Genomic DNA, 24,966 nt, shown 5'->3' with positions numbered 1-24,966 from the left:
GGAAGCCCAGACTAGATATATTCCATGTATTATAAAAGGAGGAAGGAAGACCAAACAGCAGCTGGCGTGGTTAACGATTGAGCTGAAGGAAGTTATGGCTAAAATAGTAGAAGCAACAGGTTCACCAGCAACTTCAAGATTTCATAACTAAAACCAATGTGTGGCACCCACAGCAGACGGCTTTTTGAAACCACCATTGCTCAGAATAACAACTTGTATCCATAAAGCAATGAATCACTTTAAGGATGTATTGATGATCTCTCTAGACCTCTCATCAGCATTTGACACTGTTGATCACTCGCTCCTGCTTCTTCGCCTGCAGGAGCTAGGAATTATCGAGATTGCCTTAGAATGGTTCCCCTCTTATTTCCAAAACAGGACTAACATCGTGAAAATGGGGGAAGCAGAGTCAAAATTTTTTGGAATGAGTGTAGGCCTCTCGCAAGGGTTGATTCTATTGCTGCTCCTGTTTAACATATATCTAGGACTGCTACTGACACTGGCACAGTCACCAGGCTTCACAATGTTCGTATATGCCAACATTCAGATTCTATACAACTTTGTTTTTATTTATAAATTTTTATTGACTTTTAAGACCAACAAAAGTGCAGAACACTTATATTCATAATCAGTAACAATGCATAAAGAATAACCCCCCTCCTCAGTCCCTTCCAATACATTTTCATCAAGGAATAAAACAAAGCAAAGATATAACCCACCCTACCCGGATGTGTGTGAAAATAAACAAAAAGAGATAAAAGGCAACTATAATGAAGTAATAAAAGACGCCAATGGGCCCCAAACCAATTTAAATGAATTACTATGCCCCAACATATCTGTGTTCATTTTCTTGTACCTGTAACATAGGCATAAATTCACCCACCAAAAAGAAAAATTGAGGCGATCATAATTTTTCCAATTATGAGTAACCATTTACATGGTAATCCCGGTCATAATCAGGAATAGTCGGCCTTTATAACGGTCTAATGGGGGCTTAAGATGCAATAATGTCCCATATATGATAACCTCATATGTCAATGGAATTGACGACTCCAAAATGATATTAATTTGTCCTCAAATTAACCTCCAAAAATTAAGTATCAAGGGACAATAGAACAATATATGATCCAGTGTCCCTATGTCAAGAAGACAGTACCAGCATCTATTAGATTTAGAATTATCTAACTTCTATAAATGAACTGGGGTCAGATTCTATACAAATTTGAATCAGGTTCAATACAGGAAATTACCACTCTGAACAAGAATCTTAGCCATATTACGAACTGGTTGCATATTCAAAGATTAAAACTGAATCCTGACAAATCAACATCAATGATTTTTTCTTCGCATGGCCCAATAGTTCTGTCATTGCAGATAAAACAGGGAAATCTACCGATCATATTGATAACAAACACTAAAATTCTGGGGGTGATCTTAGATTCTAAATTAATGTACCATTCTCATATTTAAAAGGTAGCCAGGAATTCATTTTATAAACTACATTTAATTAGATCTATATGTTCTTTACTGTTCCCAGAAGCACTAAATATTCTCGTGCACTCATTAGTGATTCAACAAATAGATTACTACAACTCCCTATGTGCTGGCTTATGCCAGAAGGATTTACATAGACTTCAGATCATACAGAATAAAGCCATTAGACTTATTCATAACCTTCATAAATTTGATCATATCACACCTTTTCTGAAGGGAGCCCATTGGCTTCCAGTCAAACATCACATTACTTACAAATTACTCTTAACTTTCAAGGCCCTAATTGCAGAATAACCACTTTCCCTAGCATGCCTATTGACTCCATATACATCGGCTAGGACCATAAAATCAGTCAACAAACTTAAATGTTCCATCCTATAGGGAAATAGTTCACAAATACATTAGGGATGCTGTCTTTGCAGTTAAAAGTCCAAAGTTGTGGAATTTATTACCATTATTGTTATCTTCCCTAACTTCAAGGCAGACCTGAAAATATTTCTTTTTGCGGATGCATGTTAAATTCCCTTTCAACGTACAGTGTAGGAGGTAACATGTAAAATGGAAATTCCCTAGTTTTCCCCCCACTCTTTTTCTTTTCCTATTATATTACGTAGTTCCACCCCCTATCCTTTATGCCGTGTTGATCCGTTATGTTTTAATTATGATTTTATTGTATCTAATATATGCACATTAGTGTATTTTAGATTGTAAGCCGCCCTGATGATTTTCCCAAGGTGCTGGGTAGTCAAATTTTAATAAACTTGGAATCCTTCAGAAAGTAGAAGAAGGTTCCAACTGAAAATAATTGTAAACAGCACAATAAATGTCAAGTCAAATGCAAGGCGCGAATAAGGAAGGAGAAAATAAGATTGCACTGGAAGCAAAAACATAATTAAAAACTTTTTTAGGTATATTAAAAGCAGGAAGCCGGGAACAGAATTGCTTGGACCGCTAGACGACCAAGGGATAAAAGGGGCTCTCAAGGCCATAGCAGGGATATTAAATGAATTCTTTGCTTTGTTCTTCACTGAAGAAGATGTGGGGGGAGTTACCAGTGCTAGAAATGGTATTCAATTCTAATGAAGCAGATAAACTCATACAAATCTCTGTAACACTGGATGATGTAATGGGTCAGTTTCACAAATTGAACAGTAGCAAATCACATGGACCGGATGGTATATATCCCAGAGTGCTGATAGAACTGAAAAAATTAACTTGCAGAGCTATTGTTAGTAATTTGTAATTTTTCTTTAAAATCCAGCATAGTACCAGAAGACTGGAGGGTGGCCAACGTGATAACAATTTTTAAAAAGGGTTCCAGAGGTGATCCGGGAAATTATAGACCGGTGAGTCTGAAGTCAGTGCTGGGCAAAATGGTAGTGACTATTATCTAATATAATAAAACCCTAAGCCGCGCATGCACACTCTTACCTGCATGCTCCCGTTTTCCGTGCGCTGAAGGTCCCCGCAGGTAGGAGTGCGCATGCCCAGCTTAGGGTTTTGTCGGCTTCAGGCTGCGCGGAGGCTGTCGGCCGTGGAGGCTCTTGGCGTCTGCATACCACGGTGGCTGTTGGCGACTGCAGGCCGTGGCGGCTGTCGGCGGCTACAGGCCGTGGCGGCTGTCGGCAGAGGGCACATGCGAGGTAAGGGGTGTTGCTGGACATGGGAAGAGATGGGGGGAGAAAAAGGAAGGGAGGCCTACTGCTGGACGGGGGAGCAGGAAAGAGGTGCTAGGGGGAAGAAAAAGGAAGGGAGGCCTACTGCTGAACAGGGGAGCAGGAAAAAGGTGCTAGGGGGGAAGAAAAAGGAAGGGAGGCCTACTGCTGGACGGGGGAGCAAGAAAGAGGTGCTGATGGACAGGGGAAGAGACGGGGGAAGAAAAAGGAAGGGAGGCCTACTGCTGGACAGGGGGACAGGAAAGAGGTGCTGCTGGACAGGGGGAGATTAAAAAAAGGCAGAAGGGCTGCTGCTGGATAAGGGGAGCAGTGAAGGGGTGATGGTGGACACAGGGAAGGTAAAAGGAAGGGAGAATGGGTGGTCAGCCGAGGAAAAAGAAAGACAGAAATACAGAAAGCGGCTAAGGAGAGAGAGAAAAAGAAATAAAGACATATCTTCTAGCACCCGTTAATGTAACGGGCTATAAGACTAGTAAAGAATAAAATGACAGAACATATACATAAACATGGATTAATGAGAGAAAGCCAACATGGATTTAGTCAAGTAAAATCTTGCCTCACCAATCTACTGCGTTTCTTTGAAGGGGTGAATGAACATGTGCATAAAGGTAACCAGTTGATATTCCATATTTGGATTTTCAAAAGACATTTGACAAAGTACCTCATGAAAGACTTCTGAGGAAATTAGAAAGTCATGGGATAGGAGATAATGTCCCATTATGGATTAAGAACTGGTTGAAAGACAGAAAACAGAGAGTAGATTTAAATGGTTAGTATTCTCAATGAAGAAGTGTAAATAGTGGAGTTCTCCAGGGGTCTCTGCTGGGACCGCTGCTTTTTAACATATTTATCAATGACCTAGAGATGGGAATAATGAGTGAAATAATTAACCCCCTCTTTTACTAATGCATAGTGTGGGTTTTAGCACCGGCAGCGGCGCTCATAAAAATTCTATGCACGTTGGAGCAGTTACCGCCGCTGCTGGCACTAAACCCACACTATGCGTTTAAAGAGAGGGTAAATTTGTTGATGACACAAAGTTGTTAAATTGCAAAAGGACCTTATGAGATTGGAAGACTGGGTGTCAAAATGGCAGCTAATATTTAATGTGAGAACAGCCCCAGCTCTTTCAGTCTGTCAGCATGGAAAACCTCTCATATACTGAAAGACTGAAAGACCTGGGGCTATTCTCCCTGAAGAAGCGGAGACTTAGAGGAGACATGATAGAAACCTTCAAGATCCTGAAGGGCATAGAAAAAGTAGACAGGGACAGATTTTTCAAATTATGGGGAACCACAAGTACAAGGGGGCACTCAGAGAAATTGAAAGGGGACAGGTTTAGAACAAACGTTAGGAAGTTCTTTTTCACCCAGAGGGTGGTGGATACATGGAACACACTTCTGGAGGCTGTGATAGGCAGAAGCACGTTACAGGGCTTCAAAGAAGGTTTGGATAGGTTCCTAGAGGACAAAGGGATTGAGGGGTACTGATAGGAGTAGAGGCAGGTTATAGGGATAGGAGTAAAAGGTAAGTTATAGAAATAGTCAGGGATCACTGCTCAGGCAATAGGCCTGATGGGCCGCCGTGGGAGCGGACCGCTGGGTGAGATGGACCTCTGGTCTGCCTCAGCGGAGGCAACTTCTTATGTTCTTATGAGCAAGTGCAAAGTGATGCATGTGGGAAAGAAGAACTAGAACTAAAGCTACGTGATGCTGGATTCTATGTTAGGAGTCACTGCCCAGGAAAAGGATCTAGGTGTCATTGTTGAAGATACGCTGAAACCCTCAGCTCAATGTGTGGCTAAGAAAGCAAAAAGAAAGTTAGGAATTATCAAGAAAAGAATGGAAAACAAAAATGAAAATGTTATACTGTCCTTGTATTTCTCTACGGTATGTCTGCAACTTGAATACTGTGTGCAGTTCTGGTCACCTTATCTCAAACAAGATATAGCGGAATTAGAAAAAGTACAGAGAAGGGACGGCTCAGGGGTGGTTTGATAGAGGTCTATAAAATACTGATTGGAGTTGAAAGGGTAGATGTGAATCTCTTGTCCACTCTTTCCAAAAATACTAAGACTAGGGAGCATCCGATAAAGCTACTAAGAAGTAGATTTAAAATAAAAAGGAGAAAATATTTCTTCACATAATGTGTAATTAAACTCTGGAATTCGTTGCTGGAGAATGTGTTGAAATCAGTTAGTGTAGTAGGTTTTTATAAAGGTTTGGATAATTTCCTAAAAGAGAAGTCACAGCTTATTCCTAGGGGTACAGATAAGAGTAGAGGTAGATTATAGGGATGGGATTAGAGGTAAGTTACAAAATTAATCAGGGACCACTGTTCAGGCACAAGGCCTGATGGGCCGCCGCGGGAGCGGACCGCTGAGCAAGATGGACCTCTGGTCTGACTCAGCGGGGGCAACTTCTTATGTTCTTATGTTCTTAAATATGTTTTACTACTTGGGATCTAGGTAGGTACTTGGGACCTGGGGTTGGCCTCTGTTGGAGACAGGATGCTGGGCTTGATGGACTTTCGGTCTGTCCCAATATGGCAATTTTTTATGTTCTTATGAATTATTGTTTCAATTACAATAACAGACTGAAAGAAGAGACAGCAGCATTGTACGTAAGCCAAGAGCTGATAAGAATTTTGGACTCACTGAAATGCTAAGAACCCAGGTACAGAAGCCGCCCATACAGTAGCTATGAGTGTGGATATATTGTTTCAATAGTTTCAGTATGCTTAACCGCTAGCATCGTTCCAAATGGCAGATGACGTACTGCCATAAAAATGTAAACATATGTTCCAATAGTAAGAGTGCTCTAGCTTAGGTTAATTGCCCGATTAAATTGCTTTTGTCAGGTTACACTGCATTATGGCTTATACCAGTGAATTACAACAAAAGTACAGCTGAAGTTTAAAAGAGAAAAAAAAATGTAGCTATTTTCAGACTGGATGCCCACCACGAGTTCAGATAGAAAACATCTGTTTCAGATTTGTCATGGTGGATAAAGAATAGCGTGAGGGATGAAGTACTGTATCTGTACTTTGGGGTCTGGACAGAGTTTCTGCGATTTTCTCTTTGCACAAGAATGGCATATGCTGTGTTAAGATCTACCAACTGTTTGAAGAATATTTTTAAACTACCCTGCTTTCTTTCTTTGCTTTCTCTGCAACAATTTTTTTTTTTCTGAAAAGATTTCAACATATATTGACATTTCTGATCAGTCTATGAAAAAAATGATGATACAATTTTAGCTCTGCTGTTACAAAAAAAGGTGTCCAACTTTATTTAGGGCTCTCATTCAATCTAATCTAAACCTTAAATTTATATACTGTATCATCTCCTGAAGTAGGGGTTCGACTCAGTTTACATAAGACTTCAATAAACAGGGAAATCAGTTTAACTAACATATGAATTACTAAACAAATGACAATTAAGGCTCCTTAGTACCATTTGCCCAAAACTGTTGAAATAGCATTATTTTTATTGATTTACAAAAAATCTGGAGAGAAAAGAGCTCTAATATAACTAGGAATTTCATTCCAAATTGCTATAAACCAGTGGTCTCAAACTCAAACCCTTTGCAGGGCCACGTTTTGGATTTGTAGGTACTTGGAGGGCCTCAGAAAAAAATAGTTAATGTCTTATTAAAGAAATGACAATTTTGCATGAGGTAAAATAGTTTATAAATCTTTCCTTTTGGCTAAGTCTTAATAATAATATTGTAATTTATAGCTAAAGAGATATATGATCAAGAAACTGTTTTATTTTACTTTTGTGATTATGATAAACATACAGAGGGCCTCAAAATAGTACCTGGCGGGCCGCGTGTGGTCCTCCGTGCTGCAAGTTTGAGACCACTGCTGTAAACCTATACGAAAAGGAGCAAGAGATAATACAAGCTCTATCTCTTTCAAGCTGGGCAAGAAAACATAAATAGTACAGGACTTCATCTTTGAGGTGTAAGGTAGCTTTAAAGGCTAAGCAGAGGTTAAGTAGCATGCATGAGGCAGATTTGCATGCTTGTCACCTCTTGTCATATGCGGGACTGCCTTGCATGTTCATTGGGGGATATCTTGAGAACCCACCTGACTGGCTGGGGGGACCCCCTAGGACAGGTTTAAAAATACTACCTTCAAATTCCTTGACAATATGCTCCCAGCCTACTTGTTAGGAAAACTATCAACTTATATCCCACACAGACCTCTAGGATCACAAGCCGAAAGAGGACTCTCTACTCCAGTATTTCTCAACTCGGTCCTTGAGTACCCCCTTGCCAGTCAGGTTTTCAGGATACCCACACTGAATTTGCATAAACTTGATTTGCAAACACTGCCTCCATTATATGCAAATGTCTTTCATGTGGATTCATTGTGGATATCTTGAAAACCTGACTGGCAAGGGGGTACTCCAGGACCAAGTTAAGAAACACTGCTCTACTCCACCAGCACGTACCCTCCAACTGGAAACTGCCTGCAGGCGCGCTTACTCTAATTTCCTTCCCAGGTTATGGAATCAAATCCCGCCTGCTATCAGATCAATAACCAGTCTACTCAACTTCAGGAAAGCGGTAAAAACCCACCTCTTTCCAAGTACAATCACAAAGACCATTCCTACCTACTGCATAAAATAAGAGAACCCATCCTGCGCTGTTAATGGTCCCAACATCCATGTTAAGTCACTAGCAATATTAAAACTGCTAAATTTAGTAACATTCTGAGATTCACACTGGCTCCCAGTACATGCATGTATACTATACAAATTCTACTGTACCCTATTCAGAGCCCTAAATGGAAACGGACCAAGCTATCTGAGCAACCGCCTAATCAGGAAAAATACATTCAGACCAAGGAGAACTCATGCACACTTTACTCACCCTCCAATCAAAGGTATACAAAGCAAAAAAATATACAACAGACTACTAGCCACCAGAGCAGCGAAACTGGACCGCCACCTCTCCAATCTGCTGACTATGATGCCCAACTACAAAACATTCAGGAAAGAACTTGAAACTTTTCTATTCAAGAAATTTGTCAAATGATCTAACTAAACCTGATCAGCCCTCCGCATACAACGTCTAATAACCATGTATTCTCCCTGGAAATGCCCAGGCCAACTCTTGTTGTAAACCGCCTAGAACTGAAAGGTATTGGTGATATAGAAGACACCAATGTAATGTAATGTAACTTTGTAAACTGTCGCCTCTTATTAGGTAAGCAAACCTACAAGACATTGATAATTCAGGGAGAAGTTGCTGAACCTATCCTGCTCTGTATGTATGTAAACTGCTATTGTGCATTAACCTCCCCCTCACCCCTTTTTACAAAACCTTAGCACGGTTTTTAGTGCCAGCCATGGTGGTAACAGCTCCGATGCTCATATAATTCCGAGGCCAGTGCTAAAAGCCGCTCTATGGTTTTGTAAAAGGAGGGGCACGATTGCAAACTAATAAGAAATTACTTAATACTAATATTGGGAAAAGTTACAAAACCTATCCTGCACTGTTATTAGAAACATGATGGCAGATAAAGGCCAAATGGCCCATCCAGTCTGCCCATCCACAGTAACCATTATCTCTTCCTCTCTCTAAGAAATCCCACATGCCTATCTCAAGCTTTCTTGAATTCAGACACAGTCTCTGTCTCCACCACCTCTTCTGGGAGACTGTTCCATGCTTCTACCACCCTTTCTGTAAAAGAGTATTTCCTTAGATTACTCCTGAGCCCATCACCTCTCATTCCAGAACATCCTTTCAAATGAAAGAGACTCGACTCATGCGCATTTACACCACATAGCTATTTAAACCCATGTTAGCTCAGTAATCATTGTTAAACTACAAACTCTTACTATGTATGTAAACTGACCACTCTTATTGTGTATGTTAATCTGTAACCCTTTCCAGGCTCTTCTGGGAGAATGGACTATAAAATCGAATGAATAAATAAATAGTCCAAATGGTAGGATCTCTGGCCTTTGAGCATAATGTCCTGGCTTTATTATTCTTAAAATTCTTTTAGACACATACATCCCACAGAGAGACCTTCCGCTATTAAAGTAACAGTGTGCTGTCCTATGGAAAATTATATGGAACAGGTGCACAATGCTGTGAACAAAAAGATCTAATGAGGGATAAAGAGCCCATTAATGCAAGTCACAGTGAATAAAAATTTATAAATAATGGGAACAGAAGAAGAAAAGAATGGACAGAATTGCAACTGTACAGCTACTTTCTATTGTAGTAATCACAGGATTAGATGCTCTGCCAAAAAGCACACATACCATGCAGGACAAAAGGCAGCCCTAGTGAAAGCTCTTACATAACATCTTGCTGGTAAGTTTACAGGAGAGTCCTGGCACTGAAAGGTTATGTTGTAGGATTGTAAATATTGAGCCTATTTTTTAAAATTGAAGTCACCATAGAATTTTTATACCTGCTGTCCCAACTTTATCTAAATAGATACCCAATAAGCAAACTGAATATCATTATTAAGCAGATGGATGAATTGGAGGATGCAATACCTATTTTTTAAAAAAGGTCTCGGGAGTGATCCAAGAAATTACAGATGGGCAAGCCCAACTTCCGTTCCTGGCAAGATAGTGGAAACTGTTATTAAGAATAAAATTACAGAACACTTTGACAAACATGGTTTAATAGGTCAGAGTGGACATAGGTTCATCAGCCAAGGGAAGTCTTGCCTCACCAATTTGCTTAATTTCTTTGAAGGCATGAATACTCGTAAATGTGTGAATAAAGGTGTGCTTATTAACGTGGTGTATCTAGATTTTCAGAAAGATTTTGACAAAGTTGCTCATAAGAACATAATTGCTGCTGCTGGGTCAGACCCGTGGTGCCCAGCAGTCCACTCACGCGGCAGCCCTCTGGTCAAAGACTAGCGCCCTAACTGACACTAGCCCTACCTGCGTACGTTCTAGTCCAGCAGGAACTTATCTAACTTTGTCTTGAATCCCTGGAGGATGTTTTCCCCTATGACAGACTCCAGAAGAGCGTTCCAGTTTTCTACCACTCTCTGGGTGAAGAAGAACTTCCTTATGTTCGTACGGAATCTATTCCCTTTCAACTTTAGAGAGTGCCCTCTCGTTCTCCCTACCTTGGAGAGTGTGAACAACCTGCCCTTATCTATTAAGTCTATTCCCCTCAGTACTTTGAATGTTTTGATCATATCCCCTCTCAATCTCCTCTGTTCGAGGGAGAAGAGGCCCAGTTTCTCTAATCTTTCGCTGAACGGCAACTCCTCCAGTCCCTTAACCATCTTAGTTGCTCTTCTCTGGACCCTTTTGAGTAATACCATGACCTTCTTCATATACAGTGACCAGTGCTGGACGCAGTACTCCAAGTGAGGGCACGCCATGGCCCGGTACAGTTGCATGATAACCCTCTCCAATCTGTTCGTGATCCCCTTCTTTATCATTCCTAGCATTCTGTTCGCCCTTTTCGCCACCGCCACACATTACACGGACGGCTTCATTGATTTGTCGATCAGAACTCCCAAGTCTCTTTCCTGGGAGGTCTCTTCAAGTACCACCCTGGACATCCTGCATGAGATTTTTGTTACCTACATGCATCACTTTACACTTATCTACATTGAACCTCATCTGCCATGTTGATGGCCATTCCTCGAGCTCTGATTCTAGCTACAGGGAAAAGACACCCCCCTACGCCAACCATCACACACATGTATACACCAGCATGCTGCAGACACACTATAGGCAGGTATAGCAAAATTGAACTGGACAAGCAAATCAAATCAAATCAAAGAAATTTAAACACCATTTTATATTGCTAGTTTAATTTTCAAATCAAATAGTCTCAACAAGGATCCCAGTTTCGGCATGTAGACAACGCCTTCCTCAGGGGACACTTGACTGGTAGACGCTAAGTCCAAAGCATTCTTATGTAGACAAGTAGCCCTGGATGACCTGTTCCAAAGAGTGAGATTTACCATCCTAGTAAGTTTGAAGGCCAATTGGTGAGATATTTCAGGTGATGTGGCAGTGTAATGATATGCAAACAGAAGAACACCTCACCTTGGGATGTACGCAAACAAAACAGAAAGGCAAGGGAGGTGTCTTTGGATCCCATTTTCATCATTTAGACAACGCCTTCCTCAGGAGACACTTGACTGGTAGAAGCCAAGGCCAAAACATTCCTGTGTAGACAAGCAGTTATCAAGTGTCCCCTGTCGTTGTCTACACGACGAAACCGGAATTCTTGTTGGGACTATTTGATTCAAATAAATACTTGAGTATTGGTTGAAAAGACACCTCCCTTGCCTTTCTGTTTTGTTTGCGTATATCCCAAGGTGAGGTGTTCTTTTTGCATATCATTACACTGCCACATCACCTGAAATATCTCACCGATTAGCCTTCAAACTTACTCATTAGGATGTTAAATCTCACTCTGGAATAATAATAATAATAATAATAACAGCTTATATATCACAATACCGTGAAGTTGTATACGGTTTACAAAGATTAAGCAAAGGTACAAATTGATTGACTTTAAGATGGGAGGAAGAAAGAGGGTTAATAGGACAGGAAATCCATTTTTGAGGAGAGAGTGATCAATAGAACAAGTTAATAGGTCATCCAGGGCTGAGATGTAAGCCTTTACAACACTACTGAATAGTTCATCGTAGGTGAGTGCTTGCTTTCTTCCTGTCTCCTCATACACCATTCTTAATTTTCCTTCATATCCTCTTGCTCATTTGGTTTCTTTCTGCTCTTTGATCATGTCATTCTTCCTGCCAAGTAATTTCATCTTCATCCTTCTTCTCTCAATTGCTGTTATCCTCTTCTTTGTTCTCCTATTTACTGGTCTCATCATCTTCCTTATTCAATCAATAAATCATACGATGTTCCAGTTTCACAGAGCTGACACTTCAAGAGGGGGGGGGATAGATGTTTGTTCTCCACATGCAGCTTATTTCAGCTTTCTGCAAATCCTGGGGTCTCTGAAGTATAATCTTTTCTCAGATCTGGGCTCTCTATTTTCTAACTTTTCTAAATAAAGACACCGAAGATCCCTTCAGGTAGTATATGGACAGGCACCCTGGTATCTAGTGCAAGTGTTAAGGAAGTATTTGCCATCTCGCTCTTTGCATTCAGAATCAACAATGAAGTTAACACTTGAGCATGTATATGAGATACATTATCAGAAAATATGGATGACAGCAATTTCTGTGGAAGGTCCACGGTTATGGAATGCTCTGAATGGTACATTAAAGTTGTGTCAAAACCTGAAATCTTTTAAGAAATCATTGAAAAGAAATTTGTTTGTAAGAGCATTCCTATAGTTTTAGCAGACTTTTTCTACTTCCCCTATCATTTCTGAATGTATAATTATAAAGAATTGTATGTTTGTGAAGTAATGATGTGTTATTTTGAATTATGTATGTAAATGCTGTGATCCGCTTAGGTTATAAGCGGAATACGCATTTTTTAAAATAAATAAATAATTCCTATGCTTCTCAGATTGTGCTAGCTTGAGGAGGGTCCAGTATAGGCATCTAACTCCAACTCGGTTCATAGACAACCCCCGTGAAAGACAAAGGCGCGTGCCGACAACTGAGCGCAAGACGGAGGCGTGCGCCGAAGAAAATTACAGTTTTTAGGGGCTCCGATGGGGGGTTTTGTTGGGGAGCCCCCCCCAGTTTACTTAATAGAGATCGTGCCGGCGTTGTGGGGGGTTTGGGGGGTTGTAACCCTCCACATTTTACTGTAAACTTAACTTTTTCCTAAAAACAGGGAAAAAGTGAAGTTTTCAGTAAAATGTGGGAGGTTACAACCCCCCAAACCCCCCACAATGCGGCGCGATCTCTATTAAGTAAAGTGGGGGGGTTCCCCCCACGCCCCCCCCCGTCAGAGCCCTAAAAACAGTAATTTTCTGCGGTGTGCGCCTCCGCACTGCGCTCAATTGTCTGGGCGCGCCTTTGTCCCGGCGCGCTTTTGACCTGACACCCTCCAACTCAGCTATTAACAGCAGCAGAGCCCCTAGTGACTGAAATGGAAAATGGCAGGATCTTAAAAAGGTATAAATCCAATTTTTCCAAGTATGACACACTAAAACCACCTACTAATAGGCAAACGCTAGAACAAGCGTGCCTCTGAAAAACTCTAATAGAGACTAAGGATCTCAAGTGCCCGCTGTTAGATAGCCCGCACACAGGTTATTAGCCTAGACTGGTTCTAACAGCAGGCACTTGAGATCCTTAGTCTCTATTAGAGTTTTTTCAGAAGTATGCTTGTTCTAGCATTTGCCTATTAGTAGGTGATTTTGGAGGATCTTAAAATAACCTCAAAATGCCTATAAGAGAAAGGGATTACATCTTAAATTAAAGTTATAGGTATGTGTCTATATAACGGCAAAACTCAAAATATAATATGCTCAGTAGCTTTCCTATAACATTTCTATACACTTTAATATCCAAAAAGGATATGAAGGTGTAGCACTGTGTTCAAAAGGAAACTGTAGTTGAGGATCTTGCTCATTTAGCCACCTGTGAAAACAATATAACTGGTCCGCAGAGGCCATCCAAAGTCAAAATACATCATCCCTATAAATCTGCCACATTAATACATATATTATCTAATTTGATACTTAGAAAACCAAGTTCCTTCAAAATGTGTGACATACATATTAGTCAAATTAGCAGCCAACCAGGACATTGACAAATACCACAAATTTGTAATGAAAGCTTCCCCCTCAAAACTAAACTAATTTTTGCATAACAGAAATTTTTTATGGGCTTCTATGTGGTTTCATTTCTTTACTCAACATTGAGGCAACAAGTTGAACAGTAGCTGCTTGTGGATTACTTGAGTAAAGAGGGATGGTGTTCAGCGTAACTAACAGTATGTCTCAGCATGTCCTTGCAATATATTCAGACAGATGCGATATGCAAATGTATGTATAAATCATTTTTATTAAGCAGCAAATTGCAAAAGGACAATGAACAGCACATAAAACATCAGCCCATTGAAAAATAGCAAACACCAAAAAAACCCAAACATTCCAAAGAGATGAGGTAAACGAAGGTATCACATATTCAAAAGTCTGCTTCTCGCCTTAGCGGGACATGTGTTCCAAAAAACACTCCAAATCCTAGTAAAACGCTTTCCAGGGACATAATCTATATTCTGGATTTGAGTACGCTCCAACTTAAGCAGATTGATCATATGCATTCACCATTGCTGCAAAGAGGGCCGATGTGCAACTAGCCAACAGAGCAAGATCACTTTCTTCCCCGTTAAAACGGAGTGCTGCAAAAATGCTGAATATCTTCAAGGTGTAGGAGTCTGTAAAGAAAAAAACGTCAAACAAAATACAAGGTTCCAGCTTAATTCCACAGGTCCATGAGGAAGATATAGAGCGAAGTAAGGTCCACCAGAAATTCTGAATGTGGAGGCAAACCCAGAACATATGTCCCAAGGAAGCAGCCGGGGAGCCACATTTGGGGCAACAGTGGGAAGCAGTGATGTCAGCCAATTGGGCCCTCCGCCGAGAAAAAGGGAATCTCAATGCAAACTTGCATTGTAATTCCCAATTGTTGACACTGTCTGTCACTTTAGGAATGGATAAAACAAAGGGGCAATAAACCTCTTTAGATAGGGTAAAACCCAGATTTTCTCCCCATGCCCAGGCAATTCAACAGTAGATGCTTGTAATTCCTTATGGTGGTAGGATAAGGGTGCCCTATCATTTGCCTGCAAGGTATAAAGGGAAGCCAGTTCCTCCTGCATATCCTCTGTCAAATCAGTCCAAGACAAGCTGGCAATGTAATGCTTCAGCTGTAAATACAGAAAAGTATCTGCTGATATTAAGGAAAATTCCATTTGAAGGTCCTTAAAATGTTTCATTTTACCTTCAGTAGTCACAACCTGTAGCAATTATTTAATACCCTTCTGATCTCAGTGAAGAATGCCAAGGAGGAAGAACCTGGTGGGAAGAAGGGGTTAAATTGAATAGGCAAATAAGGAGAGATCTTTATCAAAAAATGATGCCTCTGAGTGACCCATCGCCAGATGGAAATCGCTGAGGGCAAAATATGAGACAATCTCAAAATTTCAGTTTTTTTATAGGCCCATGGAATGCAAATAACAACTAAAGTGGATGTTATTTATCAAAGATAGTTCCAAGGATGAAACAGTAAAATCTTTAGTCAAGCAATATCAGTCATTTATATGTTGCACGCCACAGGCAACAGTAAGGTATCAAATATTCGACAACCAAAGCCCCCCCATACAAAGATGGTGTACATACAACAGAAAAGGAGAGCCTAGCCTGCCGCCCTGAACAGTAATATTTTGCACAATCTGTTCTCATCACTGGCTTTGAGCAATAAAGGTAACATTTGAAAAATATAAAGCCATTTAGGAGCCAAAAACATAGTAAAGAGATGAATGTGACCAAGCAAGGAAAGTGGGTAGGCTTGCCAGATGTTTAATCTAGCAGAGGTCTCCTATAACAGGTGAGACACATTAACAGCATATAACTGAGATAATTGAGCAGGTATATGTTCTCCTAGGTAAGTAAAGGAATGACCTACCCACTGTAAAGGAAAGACCCCTTGCCAAGTCGCCCATACTTTCAGGAGGACGGGAAAAGCTTTAGACTTAGTAAGATTTAAAGAGAAATCTGAAAAACTGTCATGCTCACTTACTGTATAAGAGTTAACAGAGTGGGGAGAGACCTAAAAGGGTCAGTGAGAGTTACGAAAAGATCATCTGCATATGCTAAAACCTTGATGGGTGATGAAGAAAGAGGGACCCCCCTGTATCTCTGAGGAGGATTTAAGAGCACAAAGCAGGGGGTTCCAAAACAAGCACAAACAGGAGAGGAGACAATGGGCCCACCCTGGCCAGCCATGCCCCTCCCATGTCCACACCCCTGTAGCTGTTCCACACTAAAATCACATGCTAACTTTATAGAATACCATCTATACAGGCAGTCCCCAGGTTAAGAACCAGTTATGTTATTAAAGCTGTTCTTAAGTCGGATTTGTATGCAACTCAGAACTTGTAGATTTTAAGATTCTTGCTGCTTACCTCTGTCTGCCTGTCCGTTTCCTTTTCTGCTTGTTGTTGCAGAAGCTAATAGCTGCATATTTTTCTGTGGAAAGCGTGTACTACATAGTATACTCTGGTTTGAGTCCTGCCTCATTCTGAGGAGCACCTGGGCCCAATTATAGGGACAGATGAAAGAATAGCTTGCCTACTGGGAGGCTCATCAATTACCTCTTCTGCAAAAACTAAGTGAGTCATCTCCTACTGATGAATTGTGTCGGTTTTGCCAGAAATGATTTAGTTGTGCTAAGGATAGCGGCTTGCTGCTAAAAGTCTGTGCTGCTGTCTACATTTTTACTGTGGAAGCTTCTGTTAAATAATATTGGCATTATTTGAACCACCAATTAAGATTAAGACCAAACTCCTAACCTAGCCTAGTGGACAACCAGGAAGCCAGGGTTCAAATTCTGCTGCTGCTCCTTTTGAGCTTCAGAAAATCACTAAAAAGCCACTGTTGGAATCAATCAAATCATATATTTGTTGTGTCCTTGGAAATATCACATAAAGAGGATAGCCACAGATGTTGTCGCTTACAATTTGTATGGACCTTCAGATGGCAGCTGGGCAAAAACACCCCCGGTTGCTATTACTCTTCGTAAATCTGCCCGATTTAGCTCCGTCAAATGTTTCCCTCGACCCTGAAGAAAAAGTTTCAATATGATACATGCATGTCATATAAAAATCACAAAATGAGTTCTAAATGATTAAACCAATAAAGGCTGGACCGACGAAGAGTAATAGCAACCGGGGGTGTTTTTGCCCGGCTGCCTTTTGAGCTTCGGCATGTCCCTTAATTCTAAATTTGCACCTAAGGCATGATTGTAAGCCCTCTGGGGACAGGGAAATATTGTACCTGAATGTAACTCACTACTTAGGTGTGAGCTAATTCCAAATAAATAAATCTGAGGCGAAGGAGTCATCTGTTTATCTATAGAGTAGAGGAGTTTCCCTGCCCAAGTAAATAAGTTCATCTAGGAATCTCTTGAGCCTTGTCCCTTATATGTTACAGTATCTGTTTCACAATTATTTACCAGTATGATAAATTGTCTTTCAATAAACAAATCAATGTACAAAATTGTAATGAAAAAATAAAGGGCCCCATTTACAAAAACCAGAGTAACAATGCTGCCACGGTAAACGCACCAAAGCCTATTGTAATTGAATGGGCTTTGTGGTTGAATGGTACAGTACATATATACAGTACAGGTACTTATTTTGTACCTATGGCTTTGTAAAAGGATCCCCACCCAAAAAACCCCCCAAAACAACTAAACCTGATCTTCCAGAAATTCAAAATAAAAACTAATATAACTATTAACTAATCTAACCAACAAATAGTCTACCCCTACTTATTTTTGACGATCTGAAAGAAATCACTATGCTTCAGACAGCCCATGAGCTTGTACATAAAACCAGGTTTACATTTCTTAAACAATGACTCTGATCGAAAATCAGTCAGAAGAGAATGCCACAAAGCAAGAACAAAGTACACAAAAGCACACTGGTGGATTAATTCCAATTATAATCTGGAGGGCAAAGGTACAGTCATTGAAGACATCTAACTAGAGTTTATGGGATCAAATAAATAGTTAAATATACCATCAGTTCAACCTGCATTTCAAAGAACCCCAGTAACAAAGGGTGGAACTAAAACTGCATCATCAGCAAATTTCTTTGATGATCCCCATCATCTGCAAATTTTGTTTTGATAACAACACGCCAGTGTGATGCATTTTATTTTTTTATATCATCTGGATTTTACTTTTTTTGTGTACGTCCCCCACCTTGTACAAGGTGAAAAACATCTAAACACTAATTTCTGTGGGCAAAACAACAATGGAGAGACTACCATAGTGAGTGCACACCAGCCAATCTGAAGCCAGGCCTTTAGAGGGGAGCGAGCTGAGCGCAGGGGTTGACACTAATAAAGTCGTCTAAGTTACATGCCTGGCGCCATATTGTTTTCTCTGAGGTTTGCAGCTTTGCTGTAGCAGTCAATGTTCACTTTGTTGTGCAATGCATCTATTCTTGCAATTATCGCACAGCAGTTCAGGTTTGATCTACTGCATAGAGTTTCTATATTACTCTGAATTGATCACTTTTCCATCAGCTTAAAGTGCTTCTATGTTGGTTATTTTGAGTTTAGACTCCTAATACAGGCATTGCTTGTGCTGAAACACAGCCGTGTCAAGTCTTCAGAAAATACATGTCTGTACAAAGTGCTTCATATTAGTGAAGAGCCTTTTCTTTGTATTGTCTTAATGAAGCGTGAGTCTTTATATGCATGATGTGGAAGAATAAAGATCATCATTTGAACATTTGCTTTGGTTCTTTCTATACCTCACCCTTTGTGCGTTTTTCTGTTTGCATTACATAAGAACATAAGACTAGCCATACTGGTTCAGACCAATGGTCCATCCAGCCCGGTATACTGTTTCCATAGTAGTCAATCCAGGTCACAAGTACCTGGCAAAAACCTAAATAGTAGCAACATTCTATGCTACCGATCTCAGGGCAAGCAGTGGCTTTCCCATGTCTGTCTCAATAGCAGACTATGGATTTTTCCTCCAGAAACATGTCTAAATCTTTTTTAAAACCAGCTATGTTAACTGCTGTTACCACATACTCTGGCAATGTGTTTCTGAGCTTAATTGTTCTCCGAGTGAGAAAATATTTCCTTCTACTGGTTTTAAAATTATTTCTCTGTAACTTCATCGAGTGTCCCCTAATTTTTATAATTTTTGATGGAGTAAAAATTCAATCCATTTGTACCCAATCTACACCACTCAAGATTTTGTAGATTTCAATCATATCTCCCCTCAGCTGTTTCTTTTCCAAGCTGAAGAGCCCTAACCTCTTTAGTCTTTCCTCATATGAGAGGAGGTGCATTCCATTCTAATTCTGCTATATCTTTTTTTGAGATACGGCGACCAGAATTGAACGCAATACTCAAGTTGAGGTTGCACCATGGAGCAATACAGAGGCATTATAACATTCTTAGTCTTATTTACCATCGTTTTTTAAATAATTCCTAGAATCTTGTTTGTTTTTTTGGCCACCACTGAACATTGGAAAGCTTCAGCATATTTATTTTTACTTATTTAAAACATTTATATCCTGAATATCCAAATATCTATGTGGGTTACAAAAACCATACACAAGCTAAAACACACAAACATAAAACACCATGGGCTCCTTTTACAAAGGTGCGCTAGCGTTTTTAACACACGCACCGGATTAGCGCACGCTTGCTGAAAATCTACCGCCTGCTCAAAAGGAGGTGATAGCGGCTAGCGCGCATGGCAATTTAGCGCACGCTATTCCACATGTTAAGGCCCTAGCGCGGCTTTGTAAAAGGAGCCCTAAAATTTTGCACGCAAATGAAAAGATCCTAAAAATTTATAAATCTATATAACCTACCTAAAAATATAATAAGAAATTAATTACCGTATTTTCGCGGATATAACGCGCGCGTTATACGTGATTTTACGTACCGCGCATACCCCTCGCGCGTTATATGCCTGAGCGCGGTATACAAAAGTTTTTAAACATAGTTCCCACCCCGCCCGACGCCCGATTCACCCCCCCAGCAGGACCGCTCGCACCCCCACCCCGAACGACCGCTCGCACGCGCTCCCACCCGCACCCGCATCCACGATCGGAGCAAGAGGGAGCCCAAGCCCTCTTGCCCGGCCGACTCCCCGACGTCCGATACATCCCCCCCCCGGCAGGACCACTCGCACCCTCACCCCGAAGGACCGCCGACTCCCCAACAATATCGGGCCAGGAGGGAGCCCAAACCCTCCTGGCCACGGCGACCCCCTAACCCCACCCCGCACTACATTACGGGCAGGAGGGATCCCAGGCCCTCCTGCCCTCGACGCAAACCCCCTCCCCCCAACGACCGCCCCCCCCCAAGAACCTCCGCCCGTCCCCCAGCCGACCCGCGACCCCCCTGGCCGACCCCCACGACACCCCCACCCGCCTTCCCCGTACTTTGTGTAGTTGGGCCAGAAGGGAGCCCAAACCCTCCTGGCCACGGCGACCCCCTAACCCCACCCCGCACTACATTACGGGCAGGAGGGATCCCAGGCCCTCCTGCCCTCGACGCAAACCCCCCTCCCTCCAACGACCGCCCCCCCCAAGAACCTCCGACCGACCCGCGACCCCCCTGGCCGACCCCCCCACCCCCCTTCCCCGTACCTTTGGAAGTTGGCCGGACAGACGGGAGCCAAACCCGCCTGTCCGGCAGGCAGCCAACGAAGGAATGAGGCCGGATTGGCCCATCCGTCCTAAAGCTCCGCCTACTGGTGGGGCCTAAGGCGCGTGGGCCAATCAGAATAGGCCCTGGAGCCTTAGGTCCCACCTGGGGGCGCGGCCTGAGACACATGGTCGGGTTTGGCCCATGTGCCTCAGGCCGCGCCCCCAGGTGGGACCTAAGGCTCCAGGGCCTATTCTGATTGGCCCACGCGCCTTAGGCCCCACCAGTAGGCGGAGCTTTAGGACGGATGGGCCAATCCGGCCTCATTCCTTCGTTGGCTGCCTGCCGGACAGGCGGGTTTGGCTCCCGTCTGTCCGGCCAACTTCCAAAGGTACGGGGAAGGGGGGTGGGGGGGTCGGCCAGGGGGGTCGCGGGTCGGTCGGAGGTTCTTGGGGGGGGGGCGGTCGTTGGAGGGAGGGGGGTTTGCGTCGAGGGCAGGAGGGCCTGGGATCCCTCCTGCCCGTAATGTAGTGCGGGGTGGGGTTAGGGGGTCGCCGTGGCCAGGAGGGTTTGGGCTCCCTTCTGGCCCAACTACACAAAGGTACGGGGAAGGCGGGTGGGGGTGTCGTGGGGGTCGGCCAGGGGGGTCGCTGGTCGGCTGGGGGACGGGCGGAGGGTCTTGGGGGGGGGCGGTCGTTGGAGGGAGGGGGGTTTGCGTCGAGGGCAGGAGGGCCTGGGATCCCTCCTGCCCGTAATGTAGTGCGGGGTGGGGTTAGGGGGTCGCCGTGGCCAGGAGGATTTGGGCTCCCTCCTGGCCCGATATTGTCGGGGAGTCGGCGGTCCTTCGGGGTGGGGGTGCGAGTGGTCCTGCCGAGGGGGGAGAAGAATCGGACGTCGAGGGGGGGCATCAGGCTTTCAGGATGGGGACAGGACTTCAAGGGGGGACAGGCAGATCTTCAAGGGGGACAGGCAGACCTTCAAGGGGGACAGGACTTCAAGGGGGGACAGGCAGACCTTCAAGGGGGGACAGGACTTCAAGGGGGACAGGCACGGAGAGGCGGGGCAGTGCACCGAAAGTCAGGGCGGGTGAACGGTGAGTCGGGGCAACCAGAGGAGAGTCGGGGCAGTGCACCGAAAGTCAGGGTGAGTCGGGGCAACCAGAGGAGAGTCGGGGAGGGCGAAAGGAGAGTCGGGGTGGCCAGAGGAGAGTCGGGGAGAGCGAAAGGAGAGTCGGGGTGGCCAGAGGAGAGTCGGGCAGCATGCGCGTTATATGCCTGAGCGCGGTATAGAAAAGTTTTTGTACATATCATCGTGATTTCTGCGCGCTATACCCCTGTGCGCGTTTTACAATGGTGCGCGTTATATCCGCGAAAATACGGTAAACTATATCTAATACTTTTCATAATTAGACAAACAATCCAAAACTAATGGTATCAACACATCACAAATTGTGAAAAGCTTCCTGAAAATAATAGGCCTTCATACACCCAGATCTTATTCTTGGGTGCTGAACCCTAGCATCTGGTAACTATGATTTGGGTTATTCTTCCCAATATGCATCACTTTGCATTTGTCCACATTAAATTCCATTTTGAATCCCAGTCTTCCAATTTCCTAAAGTCTTCCTGCAGTTTTTCACAGTCTATATGTGTTTAAGGGAAAGGGAAGGAAAAGGGAATGGTAATTGCATACCACAGCTTACATATATACAGGTACTTATTTTGTAGCTGGGGCAATGGAGGATTACGTGACTTGCCAAAGGTCAACAGGGAGCAGTGCTAGGATTTGATCCCACAAACCTCTGGGTGTAGAGGCAGCAGCTCTACCACTAGGCCACTCCTCATCTCACAACTTTGAACAGTTTAGTGTTATCTGCAAATTTAATCACCTCACTCATTGTTCCAATTTCGAGATCATGTATAAATATGTTAAATAGCACAGGTCCCAGTAAAGATTCCTGAAGCACTCCATATTTACCCTCCTTCACTGAGAAAAATGGACATTTAACCCTACCCTTTGTTTTCTGTCTGATAACCAATTCTTAATCCACTGCCTCCTATCCTATGACTGTTTGATTTTATCAGGAGCCTCTCATGAGCAACTTTGTCAAAAACTTTCTGAAAATTTAGATATATTACATGAACCAGCTCACCTTTAGCCACATGTTTATTCACACCTTCAAAGAAGTCAAGCAAATTGGTGAGACAAGACCTCCCTTGGCTGAACCCATGCTAACTCTGTCCCATTAAATTATGTTTGTCTACGTGTTCTACAGGTTTTTTTTAATGCAATACTCCCCCAAAATTCATGGGGGTTACATTCACGGAGTGATTGCGAATGTTGACAAACTGCGAATATCGGAAGAGTACTGTAATCCTCCTCTCTTGCTTCATTCCCAATTTAAAAAACAAAAAAAGTTGCCTTCTACCTCCAGTCTCATGCGCCTCATCAGGCCACAGAAGACACCACAGTTTGGTCTTGAGCATGGTGCTGAGTGCTGACCTTCGATGTTTCCATGCAACCAGCCCCAGCAAAGGTGCCCTGATTGCCTTAGTCAGCGGCGTCTTCTGGAGATTGGTGGTGGTGATTTTTCTGCTCTACGTGTTGTGGGAGGGCGCACGGGAGGCGTGCAGCCAGGGAAGACCATGGGTTGGGAAAGGGAAGGCTGTCTGAGCGTAGAGAGCTTTTCCATTGCTCAGTCATTTGCAGTATTTTCTGACTGGAAGAGGCAGTCAGAAAATACCACAAATGACTGAGTCCACAAATAGCGAACCACGAATTTGCAAGGGTATACTGTAATTGTTTTCACTATTTTGCCCAGCACCGATGTCAGATTTACTAATCTATAATTTCCCATAATCTGTAATTTCCCAGATCTCTCCCAGAACCTTTTTTAAAAATTGGCGTAACTTTGGCTACCCTCTAATCCCCAGGTACAATGGATGATTTTAGCAACAGGTTACATATCACTAACAGCAGATCAGCGATTTCAGTACCCTGGGATGTATACTATCTGGTCCAGGTCAGTTTGGCTTAGTACATCTTCCAGGTTCAACCAGATTTCTTTGACTTTCTCCACATCATCACCTTTGAAAACCATTTCTGGTTCAGGTAGATCTCTCAACATCTTCTTCTGTAAAGACTGAAGCAAAGAATTCATTTAGTCTCTCCACTATGTATTTTGTTTAAAACTGCATTTTAGCCATGAAGAAGGTTTTTGCTATTACTTCATTAAAGTGCAAAGACCCCTCTAGTGCAGTACATCTTCTGAAGGCACACCTTACCAGTTGGGTTTCAGGGTTACCACAATGAAAATGAATGAGATATATTTGAATACATGTCGCATACAAATTTATTCCATGTACTGTATATTCATTGTGGTAACCTTTTTGCCAGAGCTATAAGTATAGAGGATCTCTGAAGGATAGGAAGGGATTGTGGAGCTTAGTAGTTGGTATGGAAGCATGGCCCAGATGATTTGTATGGAGTTTACCTACCATCATTTTCTATATTTCCATGTTTACAATATGATAATATATTGACATCTTAGCTTGAATACAAGACTGTTTGCCCATGCTGACATAGAGTTCACAACCAAAATACAGTAATATGCAACCTCTTTCATTCAACATGCATTATTATAGAGATTAATTGGATCTTTGGAAGTATATGCATAAACTCATATCTCAAGTTTAGAATAACTAAAATAAAATTGTCATCGATCCATTTATTCAGTGAACTTCTTATATTCTCTTATCTCTACTTTTTAATTTCATTGAAAACTTAAATATTATTAAATTGAATCAGGTTGGGCAGACTGGATGGATCATTCGAGTCTTTATCTGCCGTCATCTACTATGCTATTATGTTCTTTAAATAAACACCTATCTTTGATCTTTATTTGAAGCCATTGACGGCTGGGGACTGAAGACCCTAGGCCTTCACAGATAGACCACTCAACTCTCGTTATGCTGATACAAATAATATGAGTTTTAATAATCAAAGCAATAGCTTACAGGAACAAATCACACAGCATACAGAGTGATAGAGCATACACCAGGCTGGCCAGACTGATGGAGAACTTCCAAAGAATTCTGAAGCTCTGGTCCCGGGAGCCCTCTTTTATAGGACTCTTGACAGTTCTGGCCCACCTTGATGCATGTTACATTTCACATTTTCATTGGTTAATCATATTTATTATCTCATTTATTAATCTAATGATTGGTTAGCATAATGAGTGATAGATACTGTGTGACCATACCCCTTATGATCGTAATCCAAAGTGCTCGTATATCAAAGCAACTTTCCCCATAACAAGTAATGGAAACTTGGACAATTCGTTCCACATCCTCAAAACAGGTCTATGTTGCAAATAAAAGCTCACCCTCCCCTGCAAACTTTCAGTATCTACCTCAGACTTCTGCATCTAATCCACCCATACCGGAGAACACAGCATCAGCTGCTGGCCCCCCGAACAGCTTTCCCTCCTCCCTCTGTGCATTATTGTTCAA

The 24,966-nt window shown here is 42.4% G+C and overlaps 1 long non-coding RNA gene across 1 annotated transcript in view; it reads right to left on the bottom strand.

Moving 5' to 3' along the window:
- Positions 1–14,096: 14,096 nt before the first annotated feature.
- Positions 14,097–24,966, bottom strand: part of LOC117356308 — a 33,617-nt gene continuing 22,747 nt past the window's right edge. Inside the window, exons 2-4 of the long non-coding RNA XR_004538618.1 lie at positions 16,789–16,892; positions 15,054–15,127; positions 14,097–14,487 (exon numbers count right to left, since the gene is read on the bottom strand). This is a non-coding gene — a long non-coding RNA (uncharacterized LOC117356308). The remainder of the gene's footprint in view (positions 14,488–15,053; positions 15,128–16,788; positions 16,893–24,966) is intronic.

This window comes from Geotrypetes seraphini, chromosome 1, assembly GCF_902459505.1.
Source record: "Geotrypetes seraphini chromosome 1, aGeoSer1.1, whole genome shotgun sequence".
Taxonomy (NCBI): Eukaryota; Metazoa; Chordata; class Amphibia; order Gymnophiona; family Dermophiidae; genus Geotrypetes; species Geotrypetes seraphini.
Note: the sequence above shows the minus strand (reverse complement) of the source record. Positions and strands in the feature narration are given on the sequence as shown.